At 39.7% G+C, this 25,085-nt stretch overlaps 1 long non-coding RNA gene across 2 annotated transcripts in view; it reads left to right on the forward strand.

Annotated features, from left to right (window-relative positions):
• The window catches only part of LOC129047808 (uncharacterized), a 75,525-nt gene extending 53,800 nt beyond the window's left edge, over positions 1-21,725 (forward strand). Inside the window, exons 2-5 of one of the 2 annotated variants that reach the window (XR_008509573.1) lie at positions 12,893-13,001; positions 17,133-17,337; positions 17,756-17,898; positions 21,273-21,725. This is a non-coding gene — a long non-coding RNA (uncharacterized LOC129047808). The remainder of the gene's footprint in view (positions 1-12,892; positions 13,002-17,132; positions 17,338-17,755; positions 17,899-21,272) is intronic. The other variant, XR_008509574.1, reaches the window with a different exon arrangement.
• Positions 21,726-25,085: the final 3,360 nt, after the last annotated feature.

The raw sequence follows: 25,085 nt of genomic DNA on the forward strand, positions 1-25,085 counted from the left end.
ATGAATAAGAGATGAAAGATTAGTAACAAATTCTACTAAGATGTCATCCCTGAAGCATGCCAGCTGTGGTATCTTTGGGGGTTTTGATTCATAGTAGGAATGTGAATGAAAAGATGACTCCAAGCAAATAACTCTATGTATTTACAAGTAGCACCAGCTAATACTTACACGGCATTTACAATGAGTTAGGCACTATGCCAAAGCACTTTACATACATCATCAAATTTAATCCCCATAACAGGTAAATACTATTGTTATCTTCATGTTAAAGAAAGGGAAACTGAGGCAGAAAGAGGCTAAGTCATATACCTCACATTGTACCACTATAGGAGATTATGAAAATCTTAAAAGTTGTAAAATAAATATGTCAGGTCTCTTCTGAGGATAGAATTATACTTCCACCCCATTTGAAATTAAGCCTGGTCTTGTGATTTGTGTTAACCAAGGAAATATGTCTGTAAGCCACTGAATCACCTCTAGGTAGAATCTGGAAGAGCCAGCATTTTGTTCACCACGTTCTCTTTGCCCTGGTTTGGTGATCACTGAGGTATGTATGGGGAAGGAGACTCCATCAACCTCAGTTTCTGCGTAACTTGATGATCATAGGCCTCCTGCCAGTCTGTGTGGGACATTTAGCACGAGCAAAAACCTCACCTTTGCTATACTAAGCATCTGCAAGTTCTGTCTAACAATGGAGTATACACCAGGCTATATAATACAGTGGTACCTGATAGATTTAGAAAATGAATAGCACAGACTAAGTGAATGCAAATTCAGAAAATTGGAATATCAGTATAGCCAGGTATTCTGATCCAAGCCCATTCGGTGGGAAGGATGAGAACCCCTTTCTAATTAGCCTTGGTTAATTGAGAAGAGAAACTTGATGTTAGGTTATAAAACTTTTAAAATCTAAAGCAGAGACCTAAGAGCAACTGAGCCCCCGGTAACCCAGAAGTAACTCCGAAAGCCAACAATTTCAGTTGTTTTCTATGAGGTTGCACGCACTCTTGAGTTTGTGTCTCTCAGCTTTCTTATTTTCTCTACTTTTCAACTCCTTGGCTTGGAACAACATTACTGTCAATCTCACATAGCAGATCCATCTCTCCCGACATTTAAAATGTTCTGTGTCACTTAGTACCATTATTGAGAGACAGAATATGCTTGGCTCAAATGGTTTCCCTTTGGACAGACATAAACTTCTGGTCCAGTGAACTGACAAGGAGAAGATCCCATGGAACATAAGGTTGTCTAAGACCAATCTTTTCAGTAGAAATGGGATGAGGGGGAAAGTCCAAAGAAAAAAAGTATGTGGATAGTGAAGAAGTTTAAAATGATTTATGAAAGAGGTGAGGATGTGATGTAGACAATCAAAGAGAAGTGTGGCCAGAGCATTGCAGGAAGGAAATACCAGCATGTGTTAAGATGGGCAATTGCTCCTGCTTGTTCGTAACCTGCAATGGCTAAAGAAAGAATGCTCAGGTTTCTCAGAGGTGTGAGGTTAGAAAAGCGAGATGAGTCATCAACCGATATTCATCATTGACCTTTGCCATTACGCAAAATTTATTTTCTAAGTCTGCTCTGCTCAGCTCAGCACCTGCTCTTGTAATTGTTTTCAAAGTCTGCGCTGTGATCTTCAAGTCAGAGTGTGTGGCCCTTCTCTAAACTATACCATTTCTTTCATCTCGATATTTCTTAGTCCCTTTCAATTTTCTCTTAAGTTTTATAAAAATTAATAAGCATTTTTATATCCTCTACGAGACTGTAAGCCACCTTGAAGGAAGGACCTATGTTTTATACCTATTCCTAGCACCTAGCTCAGTTCCTTTTGCATAACAAAGCTTCATAATTGTTTGTTGAATAATTAGAAATAAATAAACCTTGCTTTAGGAAGAATGAAGGGTAACACTGACTTACGTAGGCAACACCACACAGACTCGGAGTTTTTTGAAGAGCAAATCGCCTATAAGAGGAAGAAGAGAACTTTTAATCACTATCATGACCAGCCCCGCCCCACCCGAGCTCTTCTTTTGCCTACTGACTACTCTTGAAGTTGGCAGTGGAGCTCACTCTCTGCTCCCTAAAAGTAACAAACCATTTTTTAAAATAATGTTTTCAGTTTTAAATCTTGGAATAGAGTTCATAACACCGTAATGATTTTTTTGAGATTATTAGGTCATATGTCAATATATTAGCTGGAAGTGCTAAAAGGCTTTAAAGCCATGATCTGAATCTTCCAGCTCTACCTAATCTTAGGCAAGTTACTTTACTTCCTTTAGTAAAACCTGGATAGAATAATATTTACCTCATAGGTTTGGTGCAAAGAGTATACGAAAACCACACATAAAGTAGTTAGCACACAGTAGGCTTCAAGAAATATTAGGTCTCTTCCTATTCTGTTATTCCTTTGATGAGAACTGCCTTTTGCTAAGCTGAGTGATGCTAATGGTGTGCCATATTGTGCTTTGGACAGACAGACCAGCTGCAATTTAGACTGCTGAATAGAACCCCCAGTGCGAAATTGTACAGCCACTCAGGCCCGATGGTCTTTGATCTCTCCAGAGTGCTTCATCTTCTCTGGTCAGTGGCTATGCCTTCTTGTTGCTCTGGAATAACAGAAAGTCAGAGCAGGTCTCCACACTATTCCAAGTGTATCCAAAGCATTGCAATTTGGCTCATTCCCTATTATGACAATGAGAGTAACAAGAACTGAAAATGGCACAACACAAATCCATTCTTGGAACCAACATTTTAATAAAAATGGGAAATTTTACAAAAGCTGTTATTCTCAGAATAGGTTTCTCATTGCAATTGTGTGAATTTGTATTTTTCTTATTTCTTGCTTTTTTTATAATCTTATGTTCAGATCTTGGTATTGGCTTTCGGTGAAATTTGTTTGGGCAGTCAGGAAAACAATAATGTCCAACTAGTAACAAGGCTGTAAAATTTGAATAGACTGAGGCAACACATGCTAAAGATATTTTCCTTTGCAAAACTATTCTACGTTATACTTTTGACACATTAAGGGAAAAAAAAAACATCAAACCAAGATGCTAGTGAATAAAATTTGCCTCTTGTGAGACGGACATTCTGTTACAGCAGTGGTCCTCAAATGGAAGCAACTTCGCATCCCCTGGCCCACCCCCAGAAGGTAGTTGGCAATAACTGAAGATATTTTTTCATTGTCACAATTAGCGGGAGGGTGCTACTGGCAATGAGTGGGTAGAGGCCAGGAATGCTGAGAAGTGCCCTACAATATACAAGCCAGGCTTCTACAACAAAAAATTATTCTACCCAAAAATGTCAGTAGTGACAAAGTTGAGAAACTTGTCTTAAAGGAACTTAAAGTTCTTACTTGCTTGAATCCAATACCTTAACATTTAATTATTGAAAGATTTTGCGTCTAATGTCCACGGGGCTTATCAAAGGAAAGCAAAAAAGGAAAACAGATAAAATGAACATTTGTGAAATAGGAACTAAGCAATTAAGTATCAAACTTTTCAGAAGTAAATATAAGCCATTTAAGTAAACATTATATTAGTCATCTTTTTCAATTATCTTATTCATAATTCCTAACACTTATATTCCACTTTAAATCACATATTCAATTTAAATGATTTCATCTGATCCTCACAAAAGCCCTCTGAGGTAGATATAATTAAGACTCAGGGAGGTTAAGTACTTGTCCAATGAAACATGAATAATAAGAACAGTCTGGGACAATGAGAAAAGTAAATGACTGAGATCAGGAGAACTGAGCTTCCTAAAGTCTACCATGTACCAGTCATGCATCATTGTTTTACCCTGCTAAACCTTGGCTTCCCCAGCTATCTAATCGGGATGGTAATTGCTAGCTCAGAGAATCACTACAAGGACTGAACAAGGTGATGAATTTCAAATAAATTACCTCACATGGTGTGAAATAGACATAGAGGCATCAGACCACCAGGGCCTGAGCCAAATATTCCCATTTCAAATCTAATGCACTTTCTTCCATCCCATGAGGACCCACCACATGTTTAGAACACCGCAGGCATTTGAGGACACTGATTTCAGTAGCAAATGTGTATAGCGTGCCTGAGGAAAGAAAAAAGGAAAAAGAAACACCTTAAAATCACTTAGAACTCCTTTACTTTCAACTGTATCATTCAAAATTGCCAAGAGATTTCTTTCCCGGCCAGGACAAGATAAGCAGAAACTTTCCATTTTCCATGATTGAAGAGCGTGCGTTTTTGTATGTGTTGGAGAGTGGAGGGCGGGGAAAGAAGAGCATCTCAAAACATTCTAAAGCAAAAAGGAACTTGATCATGTTCCCTGAAATGAGGAGAACACACTTCTACTTGTCAGAGCAATCTCAGACCAAGGGAGTGTTTTTTTCTCAAGCTTCCAGCAAATCATTTTGGGCCTAAATCAAAAAAAGTGAAAATTTAAAAAGAAACATTGACCCAGTAATTCCACTTTAGGGAATTAATCAGAAAAAAATACATATAAACATACATATAATTTTAACAGGCACTATAGAAATTTTAGTGTCATGAATATAGTTCTATAAATTATGGAATCTTTTATAAACATGAAAAATTGAAACCAAATAAAATACCTAGCAAGAGGAGAATGGTTAAGCAATTATTGAAAATTATGGTAAAGGATAGCTATAACAACATGATGAATGTCTGCTACAATAGCAGGAAAAGTAGAAAGATTTACAAATACAAAATAAACTCAGTTTTATTTTTTAAGCCTAAATAAGCTGGTAGGAAATAATCTAAAATGTTACAGTGGTGAGATTAGAAACAATTTTTCATCTTTCTTATTTTCCATTTTCCAACATTCTAAAGTGAGCATATATTCATGTTGTAATAAAAAAAAATATAATGATTAAGTTAAGAGGACTTGGAAAAAAAGGAGCTAGGTTAGAAGAATACATAGAATTTTATGTGGAGAATTTGCTCTGCAAATATAATAGTTCAGTAAGGCAGGGGAAAGAAAAACTTGATTGTTACACCATTCCAAAGCCCTTAAGACCAAATTCCTCTCAGCCCATTGATTTCATCTTGACATGTAACATAACCCACAGTTCTACAATAAAAGAAATCATGAAATATTGATGATGATTTCCAGAGTACACATATACACTTGTTGATTGAAGATTAATTTCTCAGCAGGGTGGCTCATCATTGATATCCTGCCTTTTATGTGATGTAGGTTGCATGACCTTAATTATTAAGGAAACCTGCTTTGAATTGGCTCTAATTATCTACAGAATATGAGTTAGACTGCAGTAAAGGCATAAAAGATGCTTAGGTTGGATCATATATTTTATTATGGAGCATCAAAATTGGAGTAAGAGATAATTTGATGGTCTGAAATAGCCTTGAGGGCTACCAGTTGTTGGCTTGAACTATGTCCCATGTAATATCTTGTTTTTCCCTCTTTTCCTTTTCCTTCTTGCATAATTGCCCAACAAAACTTCTAATAGCACATGGCCTTTGGGGAAAATGTATTCAAGAGCTTGTTTAACCAAATTATCCTCAGGGCTCCACCTAAAGAGACATATAAACAGCTCTAAACTGAAGATTCAGTTTAAAGAGAGTATAGATTCATAGCAACAGAACATGACAACTACCATGAGAATTACAGGCTTAAAAGCCATCTTTTGGTCCATTTAATGAAAACAATCATTTCACCCCAAATACATATCCCCTGTCATGGTTGTGTAGAAGACGGCTTTGGGCGGTCATAACCACTCACTTTCTGATAATTATTTCCCCACCTAAAAAGTTCATTTCTAAAATATGTGAAGTAAATGTGGAAATAAGAGAGATGTGCTGGGGTTTCAGAAAGCCCAATGTGAAGACCTCTCTTCCCTTCCCAAGTTTTAAACCCATCGAAAAACATAGTACACAGATTGAGATCTCATTTCCTGGTGGAATTAATCTGTGGCAGTCCAGATGTCAGAAATAAACAATATCTAGAGCACCATAGGCCTATAGAACTTTCTGCAAAATGGATACACTTTATAGCTGTCCTGTTCAATATGGTAGCCACTAACCACTTGAAGCGGGTCTAGTGTGGTCGAAGAACTGAAATTTTAATTTTATGTAATTAATTTAAATTTAAACAGCTATATCTAGTTAGTGGCTACTGTACTGGACAGTGCAAATCCAGGATGTCAGGACAAGAGCTAGGAATTCAGTGACATGCCATGGTCCTGCCAACAATGTGTGGAAAAGCAGTCAAACACAATAGGAAAAGGTAACTAGGTGTTGGTCACAAAGGAAGACAAAGATCCAGGTTTTGAAGGGACGAAGGGAGATAATAATAAGCATAATAATAACTACTGAGTATCTACGGTAGGTAATATTATCGCCATTTTTCATCTGAGGAGAGTGTGGCTCAGAACTTGTCCAACGTCATACATTTAATAAGTAGGAAAGCCAGAATCTGAAACTGACTCTAAAGTTTATCTTCTTTCTAGCGTGCTCAAAATGGGATTCCTAAGAGCAAAATCATCAAATCAAGCCAAATAGTGATCATCGAATATCTTCACATATCCTTAGTCCTTAAGCCTTCTGCTCTCTTTTATGATTCACCTTATGCATCACTATGTAGGAGGTATATAGGAGAAACTACAGTCATTCAGCAGCTTCCTTCAATCACCATCTGTTGAATACCTACCAAGTTCAGGGTGGTGGATGCTGCAGACGCTGAAATGAATAGGAGATTAAGACATGATTGTAAGTTAAATGTTGGTAAATTGTGGCTGGATTGTATCCTTTCAGCTAACTGTCCCCACTGCAGAGCCCTGAGGCACAGTCACCACTCAAAGACCCTGCAGGGAGGAACAAACACAGCACAGGCTGTGGTTCTAAATTCCCACGCCCTCTCTTAGCCTGCAGAATTGGCTGCTCCTTTGCACAGAAGTGACTACGCAGGAGGAAAGAGTTCACAGAAGCATCTGTAGGGTACAAAATTCACATTATATTCTGTATGAATGGTGCTCCCGACACTAAAACTGGTGGCCTTCTATGAACCTCTCTTCATACACAATTTTCCTAGGACCTACTGTGGTTCCTGTTTGACTTTTTTAAAGGATAGAGTAGGGAGAACTCCTGGGCATATCTCAGCAAATTAGCAGCACAAAAGATGTGATTAAAATAGAAATTTCCTTTAAGCTTGTAGCAACCCCAAAAGAGAAAGTGGAAATCAAAGTTCCATGCTTGCTTTCTCCCAAGGAAAACTTCAGCTTCTAGCATTATGGCTCTGAGCTCCGCCCGCAGATGATTCTGGGCCACCTATGCTAACAGCAGTCTGGATCCTCAAGGAGCTCACAGCCAAGTGAAGGAGACACAGCAATAAATTATTGCTGTTCAATGATAGCTTCTATAAGAGAGGGGTGTACAGATGCTAGTGGTAATTCCAAGAAGGTACTAGTCGGAGTTTCGCAGATGCCTTCTACAAGAGCTCTGTTTTCAGTAGGATGATAGGGAATTAGACCTGAGAGCTATTGTCTACATGCATGACCTATGGTGTTTGGTGAGATGCTCCCTGCATTGAGTCAACCTCAACGCAGGGAGCCAATACTTCCTAAGAGGTACCCAGCTTGACTGATGAGTTTTTTTACTGTGAACCAACCTAAACCAACTATTAATCAAGGGAAGAGAAAACATGAGATGCAGGTTTCAGGTTCCACGCCGTATCTAGGTCCATCCTGAAGGCCTATACTCTCCTTTCTTTCCGAAGATTAAGGATATGCCTCCCCCCCCACCCCCAAAAAAGGGATGGTCAAAAAAGGTGCTGTAAGCTTTTTTAAAGCCATTAATTAATCATGAACTTGAGCAATTCTGAATCTGCCCTGAGAGTGTCTGAGTTCAGTGATTAATTTTCCAGGTCATCTGCATGTAAGATCCATAAGGAAAGACTTGAGTATAGGCTCCTCGGGGCAGAGACAGTTCCATTCATCACCGATCCCTCAGTGCCTAGCATGCCTGGTACCCAGTGGGTGTTTATTATGTATTAGTCCTCCTTCTCCATGTAGTAGTTCAGTTATATTCATCACAAATTTACGGAGTACTTGTGTGCCTAGCATTATTCTAAGGATTGAGAATAAATAGAAATATAAGACATTCTGGTCCTTTGCTCTCCGATGGCTTACAAACAGAGAACACTCAGTAAATGTTCTTTGAATTGAATTGCTGACTGAGTGGTTCAACAGGATAGGCTTGGAACTACAAACTGACTCTCGACAGAATTCTCCAATCAACTGAGTAGAAAAAAAAAAACTGGTTTGAGATATATCCAAATGATATTGATCAGGAATATAGCTTGAAATTCTTAACTATGCTTATGTTCACTGTCATAATACTGATGCTGATTTATTCCTTCCCATACCTATCCCCAACACCGGCTCCTTTCTGAGCAGTAAAGTTCAGGAGGAAGCCTATTATCCCTGATCAGAGAAACACACAGGTATACACAGGATTTGAACTGATGTCCTTCATTGGCATCATCCTTTTACCAGCTGGCCCCACATATTGCAGATGTGCCAAAATGGATTCGCTATCATGTTGACACAGCTTTATCTTCTCCAAAACAACTTAGAATTTTCCTTCCAAAGTGTAGCATTGAGATGGACAACTTAACTTCTGTATTTCCTGACTTTGTGAGTGTATTTCTAGATTAGTATTATGGAGATTACTCAGGGTTTGTTTTTACACTCTTTGGCACTTTGGTCTATAAATCATGCTATTTATTTGTTTGCCCCTAACTGTCCAAAGGAGACTGTTCTTGTCACTGGAAAATAAGGATGAGTAGCCATACAGTGGCAGAACACAGGCAATCACAAATGATCAGGGAAACAAAAACTAGCAACAAGATGAATGTACTGGAAGCAAGCATAACAAAGAGAGGTGACGGTGAGCATGGGCCATTGCTCCAGCTGCACAGCCGGTGGCTCTGTGCATAAATGCTCAGCAGGCTTCAGTGCAGGAGCTGGAAATAAGTTTATACCCGAGGCAAAATAGACTGTCAAGTCAACTTGAGGCCCATTAGAGGAACAGGGGAGAGGAGGGTGGAAGTGATTGACAAGGGCTACATGGCACTTCTTACATAATATCCCAACCTGTCTAGCCTCCTCAAGGAACACAGATCTGACCATGAGCCAGTGTGAAAAGTCTTTCTGGCTTGTCTCTCTCCTACACCTCCCATGTCCTAGACTAAATGAAGGGATCATGTATAAAATAGATGTGTGAAGACTCAGAGCTTAGTAATATACAGGACACACAATGGTGGTCATCCTTGTTCTCTTGTCATTAGTTCACTTGCCAGAGAGGTGAAGGGAGTTCCCCATACTGCCCTCAAATTGCAGCTTCCAAAATTTAGCTGGTTTTGAAGCTGGAGCAACTTTGATGTTTTCTTAACACAGGCAGGCGCTTCATTAAAGCACGGCGGAGTATACCAGCTATGTTTTCCCTGGAGTGAGCTGGATGAGATCCAAGCTGGGATCCAGACATACACAGGCAAAAATTATATAGGCAGGGAAGTAAACCTCATTATCTTTCCAAGACATAATCTTACTTGCTTTAGTTAATTGCTATGTTTTTGCAGGGAGGGGAGTTGCTTCATCAAAGACATGTTTTCAAGAAACATGTGGTAGTCCACAGTCTATGGGCTGTTGTCCACATCAGAGGCATGCAGTCTAACCATGGGTCCAAGCAAAGGGTCCAAGCAAACATCCAGGAGCAGTATTTCCTCCAATGCGATAAAAGAGATGAAGCAAATTCCAGGTCAATTCAGGGAAAACCTTTGTTCCTGCTAAATGGATCTTTTAAAACTGATGGTTTTTTTAAATTTTAAGTTCTGGGATACATGTGTACAGGACGTGCAGGTTTGTTACACAGGTAAACCTGTGCCCCGGTGGTTTGCTGCAACTATCAACCTATCACCTAAGTATTAAGCCCAGCATGCATTAGCTATTTATCCTGATGCTCTCCCTTCCCCCGCCCCCGCCGACAGGCCCAGTGTGTGTTGTTCCCCTCCCTGTGTCCATGTGTTCTCATTGTTCACCGCCCACTTGCAAGTGAAAACATGCGGTGTTTAGTTTTCTGTTCCTGTGTTAGTTTGCTGAAGACAATGCCTTCCAGCTCCATCCACGTTCCTGCAAAGGACATGATCTCATTCCGTTGTAAGGCTGCATAGTATTCCATGGTGTATAGATACCACATTTTCTTTATCCAGTCTACCACTAATGGGCATTTGGATTGATTCCATGTCTTTGCTATTGTGAATAGTGCTGCAGTGAACATATGCATGCATGTATCTTTACAATAGAATGATTTATATACCTTTGGATATATACCCAGTAATGGGATTGCTGGGTCAAATTGTATTTCTGTTTCTAGGATTTTGAGGAATCACCACACTGTCTTCCACAATGGTTGAACAAATTTACATTCCTACCAACAATGGAAAAGCATTCCTATTTCTCCACAGCCTTTTCAGCATCTGTTGTTTCTTGACTTTGTATTAATTGCCATTCTGACTGACATAAGATGGTATCTCATTGTGGTTTTGATTTGCATTTCTCTAGTGATCAGTGATGTTGAACTTTTTTTCATATGTTTGTTGGCCGCATGAATGTCATCTTTTGAGAAGGGTCTGTTCATATACTTTGCCCACTTTTTAATGGGGTCATTTGTTTTTTTCTTGTAAATTTGTTTAACTTCCTTGTAGATTCTGGATATTAGACCTTTGTCAGATGGGTGGATTGCAAAAATTTTCTCCCATTCTGTAAGTTGTCGGTTCATTCTGATGATAGTTTCTTTTGCTGTGCAGAAGCTCTTTAGTTTAATTAGATCCCATTTGTCAATTTTTGCTTTTGTTGCCATTGCTTTTGACATTTTCTTTTCTTTTCTTTTTTTGTGATGGAGTTTTGCTCTTGTTGCCCAGGCTGGAGTGCAATGGCATGATCTTGGCTCACTGCAACCTCTGCCTGTCAGGTTCAAGTGATTCTCCGGCCACAGCCTCCCGAGTAGCTAGGATTACAGGCGTGCACCACCATGCCCAGCTAATTTTTTGTATTTTTAACAGAGATGAGGTTTCTCCATGTTGGTCAGGCTAGTCTGAAACTCCCGACCTCAGGTGATGAGCCTGCCTCGGCCTCCCAAAGTGTTAGGATTACAGGCGTGAGCCACCACGTCTGGCCGCTTTTGACATTTTCATCATGAAATCTTTGCCCACGCCAATGTCCTGAATTTTATTGCCTAGATTTTCTTCTACGGTTTTTATAGTTTGGGGTTTTACATTTAAGTCTTTAATTCATCTTGAGTTAATTTTTGTATAAGGTGTAAGGAAGGGGTCCAGTTTCAATTTTCTGCATGTGGCTAGCCAGTTTTCCCAGCACCATTTATTAAATAAAAAAATTTTCTCCATTGCTTGTTTTTGTCAGGTTTGTCAAAGATCAGATGGTTGTAGATGTGTGGTGTTATTTCTGAGATCTTTATTTTGTTCTATTGGTCAATGTGTCTGTTTTTTGGTTTTATTTTTTTTAACCAGCACCATGCTGTTTTGGTAAAACTGATTCTTTTGGAAACTACAACTTGTCCTATTGAAATTAGGATTATTTGACATTGAGTTTATTTAAAACTGAGGGACAGCAGTCAGGGAAGGGCAGGAGGAATGCTGTGAAGTCATTGACATACTCCCCAGGCTTTGAGCAGTATAGTATTTACATAAAGAGTTGAGTCCCTTCAAAAACACTTGATTTCATGCAATAATTCCTGGTTCATTTGTCCATTGATTCATTGATTTATTCTTTTAACAAGACTTTATTTTCTGTCTCCCACTCATTGTGGTAGGCCCCATGGATATGTTAATAAATAAGGCAAGTATCATTCGTCTCATTTTATAGCTTAACCTGTTAAATATGTTTAAAATGTGGTTTTTTAAAAAAATTTAAGAGTGTGCACTGGGAGCAATGCATACATACAGATGAGAGGCCTAAATTATTTAGGGCACTGTGGAGGCCTTCCCCCCAAAAGAGCATATCCTCAGGACACCGTGAATTTTTCTGTTAACTAAGAACCCAAAATCTCGGGGACTAATGCCTTATTTTTTATTCACCTAGATGTCTACTGCAGTTTGACAGGAGCTTCTGCTAGTAATGGTTACTCAGGGACACAGGCTGATGGAACAGTCATCAACTCCAATGACACCAATTACTAACCCAGAGGGATTAAAAGGGCTCTGAGGATTTGGCACTAACATTCAAATACTCCACCCAAAAGTGGTACACCCTGCTCTGCTCACATCTCACTGGTCAGGATTACTTTTGTGGCCTCACCCAGCTAGGAAATACAATCCTTCCAGGTACTAGGTTATGACCTGTACAAGTACTGACTCCACGGCATCATGAAGGCAGGGTAACAGTGAGCCCCATAAGTTGGAGAGGTGGCCAGGAGTCTCAGGAAAAGAATTCCAGACCAAGGCAAAAACATGTGTGAAGGCCACATAATTTCTTCCTGGAGTGGACCTCTCTTCTGTAGATACAATTAAGAATATGTCTACCTCCAGGTTAGACTGTAAATTCCAAAATCCATAGTTCTAGCACAAAGTAGGTGCTCAGCACATGTTTGGAAATAAGGAAAACAAGGTTGTCTCTGGGTTGGATATAATGAACTAGATCAGAAATACTCAAAGTTTCCTTATAGTGCCATAACCACCTCCAGGCCAAAGCAGGTCTTGCTTGAATATTTTCCTAATCTATGTCTGTCTCACTCCCTCTCTGATAGAGCTAGTCTCTTCTTCCTTCTTTCTCTAACTATAAATTGTACAGGGAACTTCAAAGTACCTGTAACACCTTTTTACCTGTATGTGTTTATCCATTTCATCCTACTAGATGCTGAGGGGAGACTCCTATCTTATTCGGCTTTATACCAATGTGTAGATCAGTGCCTGGGACATGGTAGTTGTCAATATCTATTGAGAAAATAAATGCATCTGAAATTGTAAGTATTAAGAGAAGGGTAGTTGGATAGCACTGGAAATATGGGAAAATTTGGTAAGTTAGATACTATCGATAGGAGGCCAATTGACAAAAACACCCTGTTTCAGTGACATGTACATCTCCCAAGAAGGATGCTGCAAGTTATAGTAGCCTGGATTCAATTGGGTTTAAATCATACTCTAACATCATGCTCGTACATGACATTAGAGGCACAACATGCTATCAGCTTACATATACATTCTGGTCTCTCCAACAGTGTTTTCTTTGACATTTCTGTTTGCTTAGACACAGTCTGTCACAAGCCAATCCAGCGGTAACCACCCTAATCCAAGGTGGATAACAATAGCATCAACCTCGCATTTGTATGACACTTCAACTTCATAAAATGATTTAATGTCTTTTATGCCACCATCCAGAAAGGCAACTTTGTGATGTCCACCATAAATAATGATTTGTTGCCATTATCAACCAGAGGAAGAAAAAAAGTCATATGCAGTTTTTCACCTCTCTTTCAGGTTTCATTTTGCAGAGTAGCTGAGATGCTATTCAGTCCTCTCTCCCAGCTCTATTAGCCTCAGTAACTGCCTGAAACAGCAAGATTGCAGACAAATATTCAGGCTTATGACCACAGAAATCCAAACAGAATGACAATTTTCATTCATTTGAGGTGAACTGGGTTATTCTAATTTTCAGGAATTGGATGTTCTTCTAGGAGACCTGTCCCTGTGGCAGTAGAAGGGGCCTGTTGCTGTCAGCATAGTTGCTCAAGAAATGGCTTGTGAGCTGCAATTTTTTCACACTACTAATGCATTGCCTTCACCAGGGAGCACAGCCGGTTGCTGTGGGATTGCATTAGAGGCTTTGGTGAAAAGCCTGGAGACCTCACTATCAAGGAGGAAATGAAAGGTGATCACTGGGACTCTACCAGTTAACTCTTCAGGGAAACTACCACCAATTATGTGTTTACCAGAGATATGCTTCTGATTGTAATGGGACCCCTGACAAATTGAGGATTTTTGCATTGCTGCACTTGAGTGGGACTAATAGAATGTCAGCATCAGCTTTCAATGCCTTTCCTGATGACCCATGCATAATAGCTTCCTGTGCATGGGCTTCAAGAGTCCGTGACTCACTGTGCAGCTTATAAGTTTCTGGAAATGCTAGTCATTGGAGAATCCTCTACACCCTAAATTTTTATTATAAGTCCTATAGTATTTAATGGTTTAGAGCATTTACCTCCAGTTATACTGCTTGGATTCACATCTCCATTCCTCCACTTTCTAATTGTGAGGCTTCAGATGAGTTGCTCTCTTTCAAAGGCTCTGTTTCCTCATCTTTCAAATAGGAAAAATAATAATAGCAACTACTTACAGTGAAGATTAATTAAGAAAATGAATGTATAGTGCCAGACATGGCAAACTGTAGCAATTTCTCTTAATTGCCTTTTTATATAGGGCCCAAAATAGGGTTTCACAAGATCAGAGAAAGATAAATCAGTTGAAATTAGAAAAAGAGAGATTTTAGTAAGTTGTCTCTTACCAAGTGTCAAGTACTGCCCTGGAAGAAAGGGCATGCCTTCAATAAATATTTATTGAGGACCTAATACATACGAAGCAGTAGGCTTCAGGTAGATAAGTTGTCTGCCACTGAATGTGTTTAAGTACGCGCCAGGCAGCCACTTGGTTAGAGCAGGAGCCAGTGCATCTTTCACCACAGAAAACCTTGTACAGCCTAGTGGGCTATTCTAGGATTGTTTTAATTGGATTACAAGGCTGAATAATCAATTTGCACCCACTTGAATCAACCCAAATTTGTGTGTGGGCCACTTCATTCTGATAGATGCCTATTAATAAAGAAGGATAAAAGAGAAGGGAGAGGGAGAACGGCAGGAAAATTACATAATTGCCTTTTCCAAATTGCTTATAAGTCTTACCTGAAGAAAAATACATCATAATTAAGGCCTCTGGCTTCCATTTATGAAAATGCTAGAACAGCTCAATTGCTTTGCCCCCCAGCACTCTTAGAATTTTTTTTTTGTCATTGGCATTATTATGTTATTGAAAAGTGTTCAACATTATTGTAGGCTCTTTAGGATCACAACGTGCAGGTTGCAGAGGTGCACCTTGAGCTTCTTTTTCCATTTATATTGACACTAGAAAGGAGAGATAGGTGCAGAAAAGAGGTGGGTAGGCGGGGGCATCATGTAAATATATAAGGTGCAGTCATGTATTCAGCAATGCTTTAATCGAGCCAAACCCTTTCCATCTGACAAGTTCCCAAAGCTGTCCCTGGAGGACACAGAACCTGAGGAATGAGCAGCTGCTTGGCTAAGGAGGTGGCAAGGCAAGCTGACAGCAGAAACAGAGCATGCGGTTAGTGGGTGAGAATGTACCAGGAGAAGGAAATTGGCAAAGGAAGGAGAGACTGAAAAAGGCCCACAAGTTACGTTCCCAGAAGGCAGCCCACCCCAGTGAGCATGACACAATAGGCTCCCAGATGTCTCCCTTGTGTTATTCATCTGCCACCACAGTTCTCAATCTTGCATATGCATGTGAGTCACCTGGAAATCTTGTTAAAATGCAGATACTGATTCAGTAGGTCTAGCGTGGAGCCTGAGATTCTGCATTTCTAACAGGCTCCCAGGTGATGCTAATACTCAGGGTCTGCAGACTGCTCTTTAAGTAACAATGTACTAGGTCACAGGTGGGCACACTATGGCCTGTGGGTCAAATTTTGCCAGTTGCTTCTTTGGTAAATAAGCATAAGATTGGAACACAGCCATGCCAAATTGTTCACATATTGTCTCTGGCTACTTTTGCACTCAGTTGAGTAGTTGCAGCAGAGACTTTATAGCTCACAAAGCCTAAAATACATTTAGTGTCTGACCTTCCCTTTAGGATAGAGATCAGAATATTTCTCCTTTTTTGAAGCTAAGAAAAAAAGAAGAAATTGTGTTATGTTGAGCTGAAGGAATTTGTATTGTGAATTTCAGTAAATAAGAGGAAAATTCTGTCTTTGACAACAAAAAATAATGATTTCTATAAACATTTAGAGGAGATTAAGTCTGTAAATGAATTGAAAGAGAAACATTCCAGAACTCCATGGTTCTAGAGGAACCCTGGATCCTTGCAATCCTTCTACATTCTGTAAGACTGAAAAGAACTAGCAAAATCTTGTGTGATGTCCTATGTCGACTATAAATTATCTTCAGAACCACAAAATTTATAAATTCATCTTCCATCAGTTGAAAATAACATGCTTTTGCTCTTCACCACCTCATTATGGTTTCTTAGCTGCTTAGAGAGTTCTTTTTCTTCGGTGAGGAAACTATAACAGCAATAATTCAACCTTAACTTTGCATGACACAGCATCTTTTCCAAATTACTTTTCACATGCAGTATCACATTTGATCTTCACATTAAATCCTCCAAAATAGGTAAACTAATTACACTTGACGCAAAGAAGCAGTGACACAAAGTCTTCACTCGACAAGCTCACACTCTAATCAAAGAGACAGTGATAGACATAAACATCAACATCGTGTGACAAATGTTCATAAAGGGGTGAATGGGACACAGGTGCAAGTCAGAGGATGACATAGGCTGTGATGGGCTGTCATTTCAGAATTTACCTTACAGGTCTTTAAATTGGGGGAAGAGGTTGTAATGAATGAGAAGATTATCACAGCAAAAATATTCATAAAAATTTGAAGGAAAAAAAGGCAATGGTAGCATTTTACAGAGAATATCATTTTGAGGTAGAAATTCTTGCATGGGAAATTAAAAAATTGAGGTTCAGAATCAATACGGATTAATTAATCACTGAAGGTAGGATGCATACTGAAGACTTCTAACTCCAAACATTATTTTTTCCCCGATGGCTATATTAACTTTTCAAGGATGATTTTTTTCAGGGATGAGGATATCATATGGGTTTATAATGACAGTCATGATAATGATGGTTAACATTCATAGAGTATGTTTTGTATGTCTTCCAAAGGACTAGCACCAATAGTTGAATGTTACCTTAGAAGATTTCAGCTCAGTGTAATTAAAATCTTGCTAATCTTTTGAGCTGTCCAGCAAAAGAATAAGCTATATCGGAAAAATAACGAGCTCTCTCTTTCTTAAAGGAAGTGTCTACATTGAAGCTGAATTCACAAGGGGTTTTACAAAAGAGAATGCTTTGTGTTGGCTGAAAAATCAGAATGAATGTGTCTCCTTCAAGTGAATTTCCCAAGGCCACACAGTTACAGTAACTCAGCCAGAGCTAGAACCTACATGTCCGAGTTCTCTTTCCTCTACTTCCTTCTTCTATTATGACTATTAATATCAGATGTAAGTGACAGGATGATTAATGAGGAACCCAGCATTGTATTCCAGTAGAATAATGTTCAGTATAGACAATGATATGTAAATAGCTGTAATTCCCAGTGAAACTTTGTAAAGGACTTAGCCCACATTAAGCAATTGGGAAATTTCCTCATTCTCACAGTCATGAAGATAACGTTCTCCAATTCCTTTTTTTGTTCTCATTAGAATTGTTCTTGGGCCTTATATCAGGTGCTACCCAAATAGCATACATTATGGTTTGGTCTTATTTGATTGCTACTTTTTAAAAACATTCAGATACCATCAAGCATAGAGCTTCCTAAGGTACAGTAATTTAGCTAAAGAATATGTATGAGGAAGCTGAGTATGTATGAAACAAGATAGAGTAAAACCCCAGGGAATTATGTGGCCTTTTGTTTTATAGCATTTTGCAATAATTTATGATACCATGAATTCAGTCGCATGTTTACTTTATGGAATGACCTATCAACCCAGTCCTCTTTCCAACATAATTCAAAAAACATTTACTGAACATCTCAACTCTGCGCCTAGTTTCTCACCAGGCACGTGAGTAAATGAAAACTATTCCATAATGATGTTACTGTAATCTCAAGGGCTTTTATTCTCATGAAGATTTACAAGTATGCAACCAACTGCTAGAGAAATAGAGAACCAAAAGAAGTAGAATAGACAATAAGTGCCACAGAAGGGGATTCAATATTGAACAGGAATTTTAACAACATTAATTTTCATGTTTCAGCCACATTACAGGTTGACTAAAATACCCCCGATAATCAATTAATTTATTCTGTCTTGACAGCAATCCATTTGTGCATCCGTTGTTATGCCACATAATCGGCACAAATGAACCATGTCCCATTCGAGTGAGATTAGCCAGTCTACTGTGGCTACGTTATGATTTTAATCCTTGTTTCCTGTAATGCTTCTATAATGCAAAACCTAATGATTTTTCTCTAACCTGCATGGTCTCCAGAGATAGTGCCTCTGATTCGGTCTCTAAAGTAACGTAAGCAGTGTGGTTTGGGGGTCAGCACAGCAGGCTAGAAAGCAATAGAAACAGCTATACGGACAAAGAAAGTGCTTAAATTCTTTTCAAACTGAGTTTGGTTTTTAGTGCCAGAAAAAAAGTGAAATCAAAGGTACCAGTATTCCTCACCCTTATGCTAAATATAGATTTTCATAAACTAGTCAAACACAGCTCTAAAAGATGGTTTATCTTGATGTTAATCTCAGATGAGAAATTAATGTTTAATTAATTTTAGTCAAGTCAAGGGGTAGCAGATATGCCTCATTTATTTTTGTTTAATTGGAATCTAATTACAAAGAGGTCATTCATTCATTCATTTACTCAGCAAATATTTTTTTAACTACGTGAAGCTGGGTTTTTTAACTAAAGCAAAACTCAATAGAAAGTTCTGTGCTGCATTTATATTCCTAATTTTAGACATTTGTCTAACTTCCCAATGACATTACCCTTGCCTTGAGTAAACATTTGAGGAAATGTAGATCAAAATTATTTGTCCCCCTTAACCACTTTCTAATTAGCAAAAATGCCAAATCTCTGCCTTTAAAATTCTAAATGGCTTTGGCATAATAAAGCAGCATTATGGGTTAATTTAAGTAATACACTAGAAAACTTTCATCAGCTAACAAATGCACTTGTCTTTAAATTGATCATTTAATCCTCATGATGCCATATTGTTATTTCTTTACTTCTCAAGATCAGTGGTTCTCAACCTTGCCAGTATATTGAAATCACAGAAAGAACTTTAATAGATACTGATGCCTAGTATTCACTCCCATAGAGACTGATTTAACTGGTTTGGGGTCATAGTCTGCTTAGCTACTATAACAAAATACCTTTGGTAGCTTGTACTACTGGGTAATTTATAAATGATAGAGATTTATTGCTCACAGTCCTGGAGGCTGTAAAGTCCCAGATCAAGTTACCAGCAGATGCTCTTCGCTTCCAAGATGGTATCTTCTAGCTGTGTCCTCACATGGTGGAAGGAACAAGGGAGCTCCCCCTGGAATCCTTTCTGTAAGAGCACTAATCCCATTTATAAGGGTAGAGCTCTCATAACTTAATTGCTTCTCAAAGCCCTCACCTCTTAATACTATCACAATGGGTATTGAGCTCCAACATATGAATTTGGGGGTGGGGGAATGCCAATATTCAGACCATACCAACAAGGTTTTGTTTACATATCCTAGGTGTTTCAAATGTGCACCCAGGATTAAGAACCACCATTCTAAACTATGAGAACATAGCATGTGATCATATTCCTCCTTTGCTAACAACCCTTCAATGATGCAACAGCCCTTACAAATGCTGGGGAAAATCCAGAATCCTGAGCACAGTTGTCAGTGCCTTCAGAGGTCCACCTCCTGCTCCTGTCTGTCCCCTTTTCCCAGCCCTCAGCAGTGTGCTTTCCATGCTGCAGGTCTTCCCACCTGCCACTCTCAAGTCTGACCCAACTCCAGTCCTTGGACAAACTGTTCTCTTTGATGAGATGCTTCTCTGTATTTCTTCATCTGAACAGTTTCTACTGATCTTTACTTTTGGTTGAAGTGTCACTTTCTTACACAGAACATTTCTGTTCCTACCCATGACTCTCATCCCAAAAATGTTTCTCTGCCATATCTAACACTTTACTTGTTTATTACATGGAAACTGTAGGGGTGTTGAGGACAGGAACCTTGTCTGTCTTCTTTATTGCTGTGTCTCCAGTACCTAACACAGTGTATTGTATCTAACAGGAGCCCAATAACTATTTGTTATTGAATCAGTCATGATCCAGTCAAGAAAAAGAAACCACACCAGGAATTTGAATGGGGAAAACTTTATAGAAAAAAATTCTTAACTGGTAAAATGTGATTGACTACTGAGCAGACTAAAAAGTACTCACAGCAAATGTTGGGGGCAGTTATACTCCTAAGGTAAAAAAGAATACCCAAAGAAGGAGCTTAAGGTTTGGAAAGCACCAGCTCATACCAATGGCAGAGATTTTGACCCCACTGGAGAGGGCACAACTGCTACCTGCTGAAGAGCAGAGAACTTCAATGGGTCCTGTGGGCCAGAGCTAGTCTGCAGGAGGTCACATGTTCAGATGTTGGTGACTTTTACTAGGGTGTCATGGGTTCAAGCTGGCGCATAGAAACTCCCCACTTGGGTGCCAGTAGATTATAGTTGGTCTGCAGGAAGCTTCCTATTGAGATGCTGGAGACACTCAGTGTCCCTCAGTAGAGATTGAGGGCCACTCACCACTGCCAGATGTGCAACTGAAGGAGAAAGAGAAAAGCACACAATAAAAGCCTCTTTATTGTTGTTGTTGTTGTTGTTGTTGTTGCTATGTCTGCAGTGTCTCTCTAGGCTCTCTAGCGACAAAACCTAAGACTGAACCAACTCTCAAATGTGAAATGTTATAGGGCCCAGCCCCAAAATCACAAAACAGGATAAACAGCAGTAGATTTAGAGGTGAGAGATAATCAATTGATATCTAGCACTATTATCAATGATTGATAGATAGATGACAGATAGGTAGACAGATACATAGACAGATACATAGCTGGATAGATAGATACCAGATAGATATCCCCAGTAAAACAAAGCAAATATTAATCCCTTCACAAAGTAAAAACAAATAGCATATTCAAATGAAAAGATAAAAACTTGATATTCAATTTCTCCTTTTTTTATGTCTTCTTTAACATTATTTTCATTTTAAAGAACTAATTTAGGGGATATGATGTGATGCTTGGATATTGTGAAACGAGTAAATCAGGCTAATTAATATATCACCTCACATATTTATCATTTCTTTGTGGTAAAAACCTTTAAAATCCACTGGTTTATTAATTTTGAAATATATAATACATTGTAATTAACTGCATTTTTTAATTTTCTTTTTTCTATTCAGAGCTTGAAGCCTAAACCATATTGATGATAGCCATTTTATCTATCCCTATTAGAGCTGGACTTCTCTCATCATGGGCCTGAAAAGCCGTGTAACTGGGATGAAGGCAAATCTTGAATTAGATATTTGGAACTTTTGCTCAACTGTAAGATGGATATTAAATCCTTTCGATTTTGCTTTTCAGGATATTCTGGTAGCAATGTTACAAGCAGTGAAAAAGCATAAACTAGAGGAAATAAATTAATCAGGATATTGCTTGTCATACTTTCATATCATTAAGAATGTTTTGAGTGCCAAATGAAAGCTTTGATGCAAAAATTAGAGCACAGAATGGCAAGATTCTTTTGATCCTTAATCAGTGCTTATAACTTCTGCAGAACATCAACTGTAGCAAAGAATCATTAGTTTTATGCTATATTTAAACTTCTGCTCTATTTAATAAGCAAATAGTGAAAATAAAATGCACATAGCAGGAAGATGATCTTTAGCTGGTGTCAGGGATTGAAAAAATAAGCATCCATTCTAGCCTATCTCTTCACAAAATCATGCAATTGACTCAGAGTGCAGTGGATTTCTGAAAGCAATTAAATTTGCTTTAAAACAGCCATGCATTTCTGACAGGTACAATAAATGACACAACCTTTTTAGAAATTTTTCTAAAGAGCAATTAACAATATCCATAAATAAGGAAATAGTCTGATATAAAAGAAAAGCTTTATTCTAAAGATATCTGCCAGGCAATATTGATAACACATTCCCATCCCATGAAAAGAAACTAAATAATAAGCAATAAGAGTACTGTGGAATCATCCCATAAGAGATGCATACAGCCAGTAAAAATGAAATGTAACAGACTTTAAAACAACAAAAGGAAATGACTATCTTATAACCATCTTCTGTTAAGTGAAAAAAAGCTGAAGAAAATAATGTCTCTTGTATAATCACGATTAAAAAGGGCAAGGAAGAAAACCTGGAAGGCTTTTTTTTTTCCTTTCCATAGGATGATTTTGTAGAAATACAGATACAAGATAAAAAAGGGAAGCAAATTTTGGTAGATTACCAAATTGTCCTCCTAAAAGGTGTTGTACCACATATACATATACTTTCCTACTAGCCATGCATTTTCCATATTTTTGTGTATTCCATAACGTACATAGATAATGTTTATACCAGAGAAAAATAGCTAGTATATTTTGCCTTAAAACATTCAAGGAGGGAGTGGCCAAGATGGCCAAGTAGAGGAAGCTAGTGTGTGGCTGTCACAGAGAGGAATAGAAGGGGCAAGTAAATGCAGTACCTTAAACTGAAATATCCAGGTACTTGCATTGGGATTAATTAAGGAAACAACTGGACCCACAGAGAATAGAGAAAAGCAAGACAGGACAATGGCCCACCTGGGAGCAACATGGAGCCAGGGGATCCTCCCCTGCCCAGGGAATGGTGAGTGAATGTGTGACCCCGGGAAACCACACTTCTCCCACAGATCTTTGCAACTCTCCAGTTAGGAGATCTCCTTGTGGATCCACTCCACCAGGGCTTTCAGTTTTCAGTTTGACAGACAGATCTATGTGTAATCTTGGCAGAGCAGCCACTCAGGCATGCATGGAGACCCTGGAGGCTTAGATACCTGGCCTTTCCAGCAAAAGTAGCTACAGCTCTGGCAAAGTGGGAGGTTAGACTCCTATACATACCTCTAGGAAAGAGGCTGAATCCAGGGTGCTGAGTAGCAACAGCCTGCAGGCCCCATTTCCATGGCACCTAACAAGGGAAGACCCACAACCAGCTACCAGTAGTGGCATTGCACCCCCTAAGAAGGAGCTCCCAGAGGGAGGGACATCTTTGCTGTTTGGGCACCTTAGCCATTCCAATCTTCAGGCTTTGGAGAATCTGAGCCCACCTGGGATGGAAGGGATCCCCCAGAACAGCACAACTGCTCTACCAGAACGTGGTCAGACTGCTGCTTTAAGTGGGTGCCTGATCCTGTTCCTCCTCACTTGGCTGGACCTCCCAACTGGAGCCTCCAGCCATCGCCACACAAGCTCTCTAGCTGACAGAGATCTGAACCCCTGGGAAGGTGCTCCCAGAGGGAGGGGTGGGCTGCCATCTTTGCCGTTTGGGTGACTTACCCATTCCAGCCTTTGGGCTTCGGAGTGTCTGAGGTGACAGGGAGCTGAAGTGGACCCCCAGCACAGCACAGCTGCTCTACCAAAACGTGGCCAGACTGCTTTTTTAAGTGGGTCCCAATCCCATTCCTCCTCACTGGGTGGGACCTACCAAGTGGGGTCTCCAGTCACTCCCTAAATGTGCCTTAGAGCCAGCAACAGGTCTGTGCCTCCCTGGAACAAAGCTGAGAAGGAAGGAGCTTTGTCCCAGAGGGAGGGATAGGCTGCCATCTTTGCTGTTTTGCAGCCATCACTGGTGACACCTCCAGGTTCTGGAAAATCTGAGGTGACTGGGAATTGCAGCGGGCCCCAAGCATACCACAGCAGTCCTACAGAAAAGTGGCCAGACTGTTACATGGGTGCCAATTCCCATATTTCCTCACCAAGCAGCTCCTCCGGGCTTGGGCCTCCAGCCACCCCCCACCAGAGCTATCAAGCCAGTACCAACTTGGCAACTCCCTGGACAGAGCCTCCAGAGGCAACTGAAAGCCTCCTGGCCACGGCCTCTGCAGCGGAACTGCTCTTGCCACCCTCGGACAAACGAGGGAGCAAAGACCCTAAATGCCTTATCCACACCTCCAACAAGCTGCACTTGACCCAAGAAAAGCAGGCCAGTCCACCTTCCATGGGTCCCACACCCCTCCATCAGCTCATCACCAGACAGAGAACCCCTGGCTTGGGCCCACAGCACAAACCTTCCATATTGGTCTGACTGTACTAAGCAATTGCTGACCTGCATTTCTCTGGGGTGAAGCTCCCAGGAATCAAGCAAATGACCCTTGGCTACAACCACTATTAAGATCCCTTTCTCTGTTGCCTCTAAGCTGGGGAAGAAACATAAACCCTGAGATCATTCCAGAGCTGCAGTGGACAGTCCGGGAATGCCAAGTTGTGAACTATAGCCAGCATTAAAGTGGAAAAGGAATCCACACTTTCAGAACACTGAGAGGGAACACAGCTCCAACTATGAGGGAACACAGCTCCAACTATGAGGAAAAACAGGGGAGCCACATAACCAAACAAGAGTCAACCAACTGACCAATGAGCCTAAGTGTCACCTGCTGGATCATACCCAAAGCTTCAACACCAAAAATACCTCACTAACATACGCCCCTCTGAAACCAGAGACAAGAAGTCAGCTTCAAATAAAGACCCTATACAAAGCATCAGCCCAGTGAAAACATCCAAAAAAGAAGTCTATTGACTGTACTCAATCTATGCTGCAGTTAAAGGAACAACCACATGCAGTGATGAGAAAGAACCAATGCAAGAACTCTAGTAACTCAAATGGCCAGAGTGTCATATGTCCATCAAATTACTGCACCAGTTCTCCAACAAGAGTATTTCAGAATATCATCCATGAACATTTCCCCATCCTTGCTGGAAAAGCCAAAAGTCAAATTCAGGAAATGCAGAGAACTTCTGCAAGATTCTACACAAGAAGATCATTCCCCAAGACACATCATCATCATATTTTCCAAAGTCAAAATTAAAGGAGTGTAAAAGGCAGCTGGAGAAAAAGGGCAGGTCACCCACAAAGGAATCTCCATCAGGCTAACAGTGAACCTCTCAGCTAAACTCCTATAGGAGAGAAGAGATTGGGGGCCTATATTCAACATTCTCAAAGAAAAAAATCTTCAACCAAGAATTTCAT

Source organism: Pongo abelii, chromosome 13 (assembly GCF_028885655.2).
Source record: "Pongo abelii isolate AG06213 chromosome 13, NHGRI_mPonAbe1-v2.0_pri, whole genome shotgun sequence".
In the NCBI taxonomy this organism is placed as follows: domain Eukaryota; kingdom Metazoa; phylum Chordata; class Mammalia; order Primates; family Hominidae; genus Pongo; species Pongo abelii.